This window comes from Nymphaea colorata, chromosome 6 (genome assembly GCF_008831285.2).
Source record: "Nymphaea colorata isolate Beijing-Zhang1983 chromosome 6, ASM883128v2, whole genome shotgun sequence".
Lineage (NCBI taxonomy): Eukaryota > Viridiplantae > Streptophyta > Magnoliopsida > Nymphaeales > Nymphaeaceae > Nymphaea > Nymphaea colorata.
Window position 1 is genome coordinate 25,581,348 of NC_045143.1, and position 11,393 is coordinate 25,592,740.

The 11,393-nt window shown below is 35.3% G+C and overlaps 1 pseudogene; it reads right to left on the minus strand.

The window, feature by feature from the left end:
• Window positions 1-8,760, minus strand: part of LOC116256645 (cyclin-dependent kinase C-2-like) — a 41,848-nt pseudogene extending 33,088 nt beyond the window's left edge.
• Window positions 8,761-11,393: the final 2,633 nt, after the last annotated feature.

The window sequence follows — 11,393 nt, forward strand, 5'->3', positions numbered from 1 at the left end:
GATGAAGATGAACCGAGTGTTAAAACTAGGAAATATGCCACATGGAAAGAAGATAATAGTATTGTTATGTCCTAGATCATGAACAGTGTGTAGACGGATATAGCTCCTACTCTTGCCTACTATATGACTGCCAAATATATGTGGACGTTCTTCAGACAAACTTATTCTCATGACAAGAATGTCTCAAAAATTTTACAAGTTGAGGAAGAGTTACTTAAACTGTAGCAAGGTGAATTGGAACTATCTCAATACTTTGCTTCAGTTAAAGCTGCGTATGAATGATTGAAGGCTCTTCGAGCACCATGTCAGGCATGTTACAAGACTCATTTTGAGCAGACTATGGTGGCTAAGTTCTTGGCTGGTTTGTCCCCTAAGTATGAGGTTGCAAAAGTTTAGATGCTTACAGGAGCAGAAATTCCAGATCTTGCTGAGGCATATAATTGACTCAGTAGATTGGCTGTATCTCTCCCTCAGTCCCAGAGTGAGTCTCCTTCTGCAGTCTTAGCTGTGTCTGGAGGGCGTGGGCAAGCCACTAGGGGAAGAGGCTCAGGTCGTGGTGTAGGGGGCAGAGGAAAATTTCAATGTACATTCTGTGGAAAATTGGGACATTTGGAAGATAGATGTTGGGACAAACATGCTAGACCGGCTTCTACTTCCCATGGCAGGGGATCTAGCACTTCAGGGGGCAGAGGGACCTTCTCTTCTCATATTCCTATAGGGTCTGCCTGAGTTGCTACACCACTGGGAGAGACTCCTTCCTCGATGAATTATGAGAACTCCACAGTGACTATGAGTAAAGCAGAGTATGATCAGCTTATGGCTCAGCGACCTCCTCCTACCACGATGTCTACAGCTGCCTCCTCGGTCATGGTGGATTCTGTTGATAGTACTTCTTCTCATGAACCAGGTACCATGTGGATTATTGATTCTGGGGCTTCGAAACACTTTTGCAGTCAGCCTCAACATGTTAGGCTTGCCAACGGAAAGCTTTCTCCTATTATGGGAATTGGGGATGTTAAACTTCCTGGTTCTATCATTCTTTCCCATGTTTTATATGCTCTAGAGTTTCCTGCTAACCTTCTATCTGTTACTCAGTTGACGAAAGATTTGCGTTGTAGAGCCATATTTGATCCTGGTTCATGTGTTTTTCAGGGCTTGCAAAATGGGAAGACGATTGGTGGCGGCCATGAGCACAAGGGAGTTTACCTACTGTTGGAACCAGTGGAGGGCGTGGCATCTATAGCTCTATCTAAGCCAACTCCATATCAGTGGCATCTCCGACTAGGCCATCCTTCATTATCAAAGTTTCGTGGTGTTCTCCCTAATATTTCTGTGTCTGAGTCATTCCGGCAAACACACTAGAAGTAGTTTTCCTTCCGGTAGTAGTCCATCTAGTCATGTAGTTTTTGATCTTATTCATGTTGATGTTTGAGGGCCTAGCCGGGTTGTAAGCCGGGCCAAATTTAGGTATTACCTTGTCATTGTTGATGATTTTTCTCGTCTTAGTTGGGTGTTCTTGTTAAAAGAGAGGTCTGAAGTTATTTGTATTCTTCAAAATTTCATTATTGAAATAAAGACTAAGTTTGATTCCATTGTCAAAAACATTCACACTGATAATGCTTGTGAGTTCAAATCCAATACCCTACTATAGTTTTACACCAAATATGGAATATGTCCTCAATTCACTTGCCCCCACATTTCTCAACACAATGGTGTTGCCGAACGTAAACATCTCAGCTACTTGACATGGCTCACACTCTCATGATACATAGTTGTGTTCCAGCGCAATTGTGGGGCCATACTCACTGCATGTTACCTAATTAACCGTCTTCCATCCTCGTCTATTGGCAATCAAATTTTCATTCAAGTTCTCTATCCAGATAGACCCCTGTTTTCCATTCTACCCAAAGTCTTTGGGTGCACTTGCTTTGTTCACATCCTTGGTCCTAATAAAGACAAACTTGGTGCACAATCAATTAAATGCATTTTCATTGGTTATCCAAAACACCAAAAGGGTTATATCTGTTTTGACTCTCACACTCATAAGCAGTATATCAGTGCGGATGTTACATTCTTTGAGTCAAGTCCTTATTTTCACTCTACTCCATCAGTATCCGACAGGTCATCGTCTATGCCTTTACCTATCCCACCGGTTCCCCTGCAGTCTATTCCTTATGATTCATTTCCAAGTGTCAGCAGATTCCATGATCCTCCACTGGTCTACACCCACCGACACACTCCTACTCAGGATTGTCCACCAGTCGCTTCTCAGGATGTAAGTATTTCTGATGTTACTCATTGCTTTACGCAAAGGCAAAAGACAATGTACTCTTCATCCTATATCTCAGTTTGTTTCTACTACTGGTATTGATTGGCGTCTACAGAAATTTGTGTCAGCATTGTTAGTACATTCTATTCCCTCCACCCACCAACTTGCGTTACTTGATCTTAAGTGGCGGCAGGCTATGCAGGATGAAATGGAGACTCTAATGCAAAGGGGCACATGGGAATTGGTTGATCCTCCATCTGGTTGTGAGGTTGTGGGCTCCAAATGGGTATTTACCATCAAGTACCTATCTGATGGCTCAGTGGAGCGCTACAAAGCTCGTCTTGTAGCAAAAGGTTATACCCAAACCTATGGGGTGGATTTCTTTGAGACTTTTTCTCCTGTGGCGAGGATGGGCATCATACGTCTTATTGTCTCTATTGCAGTACATTATAATTGGCCCTTATATCAGCTGGATGTCAAAAATGCCTTCTTATATGGAGATCTTGATGAGACCGTGTATATGCAGCAACCTCCTGGTTTTGAACGTCAAGGGGAGTGTGGTAAAGCGTGCAGGCTAAAGAAAGCTATATATGGCTTGAAACAAAGTCCTCGTGCGTGGTTTCATAAATTTTCAGAAGTTGAATTAAAATGTGGTTTCAAGAGATCTCAATTGGACCATTCATTATTCATCAAGAAAGGATCTAGAGGTACTGTGGTGTTAGTGGTGTATGTTGATGATATTGTGTTGACAGGTGAATGTGAGCAGGAGGTAGCTCATACAAAGAAATTTCTACAACAACACTTTGTTACCAAAGATCTTGGCCAGCTACGATATTTTCTTGGCATTGAAGTTGCTCATAGTAAGGAAGGAGTGGTGTTATCACAAAGGAAGTATGTTCTTGATCTGTTACAGGACACAGGGATGCTGGGACCTAAACCTGTAACTCTTCCTATGAACCCACAGGTACACCTATTTGATGATGAATCGGAAGAGGTAGCTTTTCATGCATACAGATCATTGATTGGTAAGCTTCTCTATGTGACAGTAACTCGACCAGACATTAGTTTTGCTGTGAGAAAATTAAGCCAATTCATGGAAAAACCAAGAAAATCACATTGGGATGCAGCTATGTTGATTGTCAAGTACTTGAAGTCCTCCCCTGGCAAAGGACTTTTCTTTAAAAAGGGTATATCTCTTGATGTCAAAGCTTATAGCGACACAGATTATGCAGGCTCAGTTGATGATAGGAAGTCCACCATAGGGTTTTGTGTGTTTGTGGGAGAAAATCTCATCTCTTGGAGAAGTAAGAAACAAAATGTTGTTTCTAGATCAAGTGCAGAGTCTGAATATCGTGCTATGGCTCAAACGGCTGCTGAAATGACATGGTCTAGATCCTTACTTGTAGGGATGTCAACGGATCGGATTCGGATCGGATAAACCTTTTACCATATCCGATTTCTCGGATATTCATATAATTGGATTCGGATTAAGTCTCGAATTCGGATGAGAAGATGTTTATACCATATCCGAATCCGATTTTAAAGTCCACATCCGAATCCGATCCGAATCCGAAATTTAACATATCCGAATCCGATCCAAATTTTAAGTTATACCTGAAATCAGAATCCGAATTTAAGTTATATCCGAATTCAATCGGAATCCGAATTTTAAGTTATATCCGAATCCATATCTGAATTCAATCCGAATCCGAATTTTAAGTTATATCCGAATCCGAACCTAAATTGGTGGCTTCACGTTTTGAACTTGGGACCTATGAATGGTTGGGCAAAAGGTCTAACCAAATGCCCCAACTTAAAGTTATTATAAAAGAAGACTATAAATTGTATATGAGGGTTAAATATAAATTAAGAGGCAATGGCTTGCATAAAGTTGCATATAATAATAGTCAAATAGTTATCATATAACCTATTTATTTAAAGTCACATAAAACTACTTAATTAAAAATTCATATATTTAAACATTTTTGTGTAAACAAGCAAACTATTATAGTTAAGGCATCAACTAAAGAGGATATCTTAAATAATGTATTTATTTAATTTAAAATAAATAAAAAAAACTTGTATACAGAAATTTCAATAAAATTAGTATTTTTAAAAATATGAAAATTAATTGCAAATAAATATATTTAATATGAAATAGATGTTGAACTCATAAAAAAGTTTTATTTATCAAATTATCAATTATTTATTTAATTAATCAAGTAAATTATTTTGTATAATCATATAATATGTCCAAAAGTCTTAGGTATTTAATATATAACACATAATTCACAAATTTACAAAAACATTTAACTAGTAAGAAAATAATAAATTGTTTGATTTAATAAACTATATGATTTGATTAAATAATACAAATTTATAAAAAAAACACTTATTGCAATAAAACTAAGAGGACTAACCCAAAAAGTTAGTTAGTATGTAGAAGAATAAAAGTTTGACATCATTAAAACATTCTTTTTGCATATATAAAGCAAGAGTCTTTTAATTATCTCAATGAAATTAGAAAAAACCATTAAATAATGTCTTTTTTAAATGAGAAACAATATAGGTCACTTGATTTAATAATTGTCAATATGTAATTATGATTAAATAATAATTTACTCGATCAAAATATGTTATTATTTAAAAATAATCAAATCAATGTTCTATATATACAATTAATATGAAAAAAGTATGAAATGTCATATGAATAACTTATGAAAAAAATATACAAATCATATGAAAAACTTGTGGAAAAAATATGAAGTTTTTATTATTATTTTTAATTAAATAAATATATTATTTAAGGTTTCCTGCTAAAATACACGGTAAAGAAGCTTTCATACTTTAGTTATAAAAATTGTGAATACTGAACATTAATTGGTTTATTTTTAACTAATAACATAACATATTTTAATTGACTAAACTATTATTTTATGTTGACCACTTATTGTGAATTAAAAGACATTATTTAATGATTTTTTCTCATTTTATTGAGTTATTTGAAATAATTTGTGTTACACCCGTAAAAAGAGTTTTTAATAATATATCAAATAATTTATTAATCCTCTTACCTTTATTACAATAATTATTTTTTTACATGAAATTATGTAATTGTTCCAATGATATGTAAGATAGTTTATTAAAAATTGGACAATCTGTTGTTTTCCTAATAGTTAAAGGCTTTTGTTTACAAATTTTGAATTTTGTGTTATATATCAAATACCTAAGACTTTTGGACATACTATATGATTATACAAAATAATTTTTTTGATTGATTAAATAAATAATTTTTAATTTCATAAATTAAACTTTTTTATAAGTTCAAGAGTTTTTTCATATTAAATAAATCTACTTGTGATTAATTTTCATATTTTTAAAAATACTAATTTTATTGAAATTTCTTTATAGAAGTTTATTATTATTATTTTTAATTAAATAAATACATTATTTAAGATATTCTGTTTAGTTGATGCCTTAACTATAATAGTTTTCTTGTTTACACAAAAACGTTTAATTAAATATAATATTAATTATTTATTAATTGGTTTTGTATGATATAGTTTTAAACATTTTAAGTACAATGTTATACATAGTAACTATATGACTATTATTATATGCAATTTCATAAAAGTCATCAGCTTTTAATCAAATTATTCATTCATATACAGTTTATATTCTTTATCTATCATAATTTTAAGTTGGTGCGCTTGGTTAGACCTTTTGCCTAACCATTCATAGGTCACAACTTCAAAACTTGGGGAAACCAATTCAAGCTCTCTCAAGTTCGGATTCGGATATCATCGGATTCGGATATCAACTCACGGTTCGGAATTGGATATCAGTAATTCGGATTTGGATATCAACTCAGGAATCATCGGATATTTACTTAAAACAGAATCTGAATCCGTATCCGAACGGATAAGATGGTTAAAAATCCGATCGGAGATTTACTTAAAACCGAATCCAAATCCGTATCCGATCGGATGTTACTTCTTAAATCCGAATCCGATCCGATTTCTCAATCGGATGTCAAATTGCTAACCATATCTGATTGTTTTCAAGTAATTCGGATCGAATATCCGATCCGAATCCGATCCGTTGACATCCCTACTTACTTGAGAGTCTCGGAATTCCAACTTCTACTCCTAAGAAGATGTTTTGTAATAACAAAGCGGCTACCTATATTGCCAATAATCCAGTATGTCATGAGAGGACAAAGCACATCGAAGTAGATTGCCACTATATTCGCGATATGGTTCAAGAGGGAATTATCTCAACTATACATGTAGCCTCTGAAGATCAAGCCACTGATATCTTCACCAAAGCCTTGCCTATTGCAGAATTTTCTAGATGTTGTGACAAGCTGAGCATGATTAACATCTATGCTCCAGCTTGAGGGGGAGTGTTGAATAATATGTGTTAGGTGGTATTTTCGAATATTTAAGAGTTTAGGAACAACTCTTTATAAATAAAGGTTTTATTTATGGACCTCTTTTGTAATTTGTTACATTACCCTAATTCTCATTTAACATGAGATTAGGGCAGCTTTAGTCAATATGATAGAAAGTTCTCTCTCTCTCTGTCTCTTGTTCTCTTCTCTCCTCTCCCTTGCCTGCACTTAAAACGTTGGCAAACTTCAGCACTTCTCCACTAAAGGGAATGATTTGCATGCATTGACAAACTTTACATCTTCATTATGGGGCCGTTTGATGTCCTGAAAATCTGGAATTAAAAATATAAAAATATATTTCTTGGAAAAAATGAATGGGAAAAATCTTTCCGATTCCTATTTTGATGTGTGTGTGATGACTGAGAAATATATTTCCAGAACTATATTTCTGTGTTTGATGATGAATAAATATATTTTTAGATTTCTAAAGAACTATAGTAGTAACTATCTTCTAGAAAGAATGCCATCAAAAATCACATATAAAACACGAAAGCAACATTCTGGCAAATCTCATGTAACAGTTGCACAATGGTAACAATTGGCCAGGATATAGTGTAACTTACAAGTATACACTTGAGAAAAGCTATATCTTAGCCAAACATCACATACAGAAAAGGTATCAATTATAAATTCAACTCAAGCAACAACTTCCATTACATCAATGGAGATTCATAAAACCTATACAAGACTCGTTTAACTCAAAACATCTCAAAACAAAAGCTTCTAATCAGCAATTTTATATCCATTTACCATGTTTGCGGATGCAAATAGCATCTTTTCCAGTTATGAGAGAAGCTTCTCTTTCCGGATGTTTCTGATTCAGATGACCAATGAAGAGACCATCCTCATCATGCCAGTTCACCTACTAATAACAGCCATAGGCTCCATTTCTCATTTTGATTCATCTACCAGGCATAAAACCAACATCACCAAATCAGCTTCTAGTAAGCAGGCTTTCAAATAAATGTAATCATCACCTCAGAGCCAGATTAGTTCGTAGAAAACAAAACCAGCCCCCATAAGCATATAATAGAGAGGAAATTCAGCATCAAGGAACACACTAGATGGGAAACTATCATCATTAATCTAGTGAAAATTTAACCACAAGAACTTCAATGCGACAAAGCATGAGAAGGTATACTGGAACACTCCAATGGAGAACCACCCACATAACCATGTGCATATGCAAGGACTCCTTCAACACCATCTCCTTGCAACTTTTGCATGCTTCAAACACCACTTCCTGCATGATTTCATTTTCCAGACGTCCATCAAAAACATGAAAGAATTTCTCTCCCTCAAATATCACCCAATATAATGACCTGTTACCTGAGGCATGTGAGCGGCTTCATAAAAAGAGGAAAGGATTTGGCTGGGTTCCAGAAGATCAGATACGGCAAGGATGGGCTTGCATCCAGCGGCTCTGCAAATCTACATGTAAGAAAATGATTGATCACTACAAAAAATAAGATTTTTGGCAACAGCCCATACCATGAAAAGTAACTAAGTGGGCCAAAGTGTCCAATCATTAGCTAATGCAATATCAATGTGGTAGCACATTCAAACACAAGATAATTTGTAATGCCATAATTTTTCAGAAAAAGGTAAGCCAAAGGAGTTGGCTAACTAACACGATCTATGTGTACATAACTCAACCATGTAGCAGCAGATTGCTGATAGACTCAAGTGGGATCACTATCTTTGGCCCTATTTCTCATTTTTATTGACTTCTTCATTCTCATTTTTGCCATTATGTTTTATAATCTTCCATAGTCTCTCAATTTTTTTCATCAGAAGTTTGTCTTATATTTTAAGGTCAAGAACATACGGGATCTTGCAAAAGCAGACATTGAAATATTTAGAGAGAAAGAGAAAGACGAATTACCTCCTCTCAACATGAAAAAAAGAAGAAACAAAGAGAATAAGGCCTTAGATGAAATCTTCAGGACACTCATCGTCTAAATGCTTGCCAACAACTGATGGAGCATTTGCAAGATTGATCACCTATCAAGAATATATATAGTTAATAAATAATACAGCACAACTGAAACTTAAATGCAATAGCACATGCCAACTAGAAAGAATGCATGCATAATACTCTAGGGAGACCAAAAGCATGGCCAATAGACAAGCCATTGTTAAGTAGCTACATGTTCGTCTATTCATTGGAACATTCAAGCTTGACAATGACCTCATCTATAGAGCTCCAATTTGGCCGCCAGTGCCTACAAAGAGTTGGATGAACTTCACGTACATCCAATAACTCAGTAAAGGTTTTTTGCTTTTACATACTATGCTTACACATTCTGCGTACGGAAATGACAACGAAATGTCGAGCATTACCCAACTGAGATACGAATATAAGTGAATTACAACATATACAACATTTCAGTATGGTTTCTACTTTCCAAACCTGTAGATCATGCATAGCACACCAAAATCCAATCCAAGTATTTTTGTTGTAAACTGGAAGCAGATATAGTTATATGCTTGACCATTCTGTGTGCAAGTAGTATCTTTGATTTTCTGTGTAATGTTGTAAGCATACTGCAGAAACACTAGTTAACTGTTAACAAGATGAGCAAGCGAGCTGGTTTCGGGTGGTAATTGCTTCAACAACGTGTCTGTCATCTTCATGGGTCCAGATCTAATCCTGGTCCTTTCAGAGTGAGACCAATCCCTCTGTGTTTCAGTCTCAAACAACCAATTCTTGCAAAAGCTTCTATCAAATTGAATAGTAAAACCAAGAATCAACTAAATTGATGTATCGACATATATCCATAACAAAACAGTACCCAATTTTGACCCAAAAACCATACAAAAGTCAGTCCCTAACCTCTGCAAAATCACTGGTGGAACTAGTAGTTTTGTGCAGTTTGAGGATACTAAGAGTCCAATAAGTGAGAAGTATAGATCGAACATAGGGAACAAACGGATATTAAGTTAGACCAAAAGATGCACATTTACTACCTCAAATAGAAACAAGTCAAAAGGTTCTTCAAGAGTGATGCTACTAGTTTAATTACAAAAGTTGAAAAATAAACAATTCCTAAAGTGTAGTTGCTTGAAAGGGCAACCCTGTGTCAATTTAGATCTTTGACTTGTGCTCCAACTCCTCCACTGAATGCATCCGCCCCTACATTTATCCAGGAGTGCCTGCGGCTGCAATGACGAACTTGAAAAAAAATGAGAACAAAGAAAAACAAGGGCATAAACCTAGAGCTTAGACCCACTCACGAGCAAGAACTCTAAGCTCAACCAATAAACACTTTAAAACGATATACATGAAACAGAAAATAACCAAAATCCTTACTTGAAATCTATGTTCTCTAAATTAATTGGACCTAAATATAAGCAAATTTGAAAGACCGTGAAAGAAGCCTACACGATTCTGACTTAAGCTGTCGTATCACACCCAAAATCCCAACTCAATTCAGGTAAAAGATAGACCAATTGAAACTTGTTTGGTTTCCGCAAGCAATCTAATTTCTGCACATATATGTAAATTTCTCTAGCAAAAATTCTCTGTTTTTGACATCAACTTTGCAACCACTAGGTCAGATCAGATTCCCTACAATAAAATAAACTAAACCCAAGAGATAAGTCTTGGCAAGCAAAACAAATCATTCATCAAATGTTAAAGTCACCCAAACATCCACAGTTTTGGAATAGAATTCTGCAGCAATCTCTGCAATTGTAGGAGATTTCCGACATAGAGGGTGTGGTTTCGAGCTCTTAGGCAATGTACATGCATAACACTTGGCTTCTTACCAATTATGATGAGCTAACAAACAAAAAACACAAACAAACAACGACAGGATTTGCCTGTCTTTGTGCGAGCTTTTGCAACCATCATTAGTCAGTTTCTGTTTCTGCCAAAAATTTATGTAAACTCACTCAAATCAAATTGGATGCCACAACTTTGTTGGGAACTCAAATAAAAACTTGATTTTGAAGTACAAGATCAAACTCTCGTGCAACATGAATCGGCTTTTCCAAAACCACAGTACATCCACAAGAACACTGATGAGTTGGGCTTTAAACTTCGACATCAGATGCATGAATCAAAAGACACTGACAATGTAAATAATAATAATAATAATAATAATAATAATAAAAAAGTTAAAAGCTAACGACTCTTTCAAACCCCTTCCTAAGCAAACCTTAAAAGAGAAATCAACAAAAATACTGTCTAGCCTTCGCAATAAAACAAATTGTGATGGGAACATGGAAAGGGGAAGATGGAAAATTCATTACACTCAGCATGAGTGGAATATGTTTGAGGGGTTTCATCTATTCTATGAATGAACTAGCAGTTTGGTAATAAAAAGGACAACATTTTTCAAAAACAGAGAGGGGCTGGGAGTTCCTCATATGCCCATGAAGTTAGGAAACATTACAAGAAATGTCAAGTGTTTACTTTTAAATAGTTTATTAATCATCAATTTAAATCATAAGTAGAAAGTTCTCGTGTTGTGCAAATGATATGCCTTTCATTTACCCTCAATACCGTACAAGCATCGGGATTCATTTCGCACCAATGTTGTTAAATCTCTAGAAGGAAAACCTTTAAATTTCCAAAAAATAAACATAAAGTAATCATCCTCAACGTCTTAGGAAATAAAAAGAAGAGCAGATATTGACCCAAGGATCGCACATCCATGAAACATT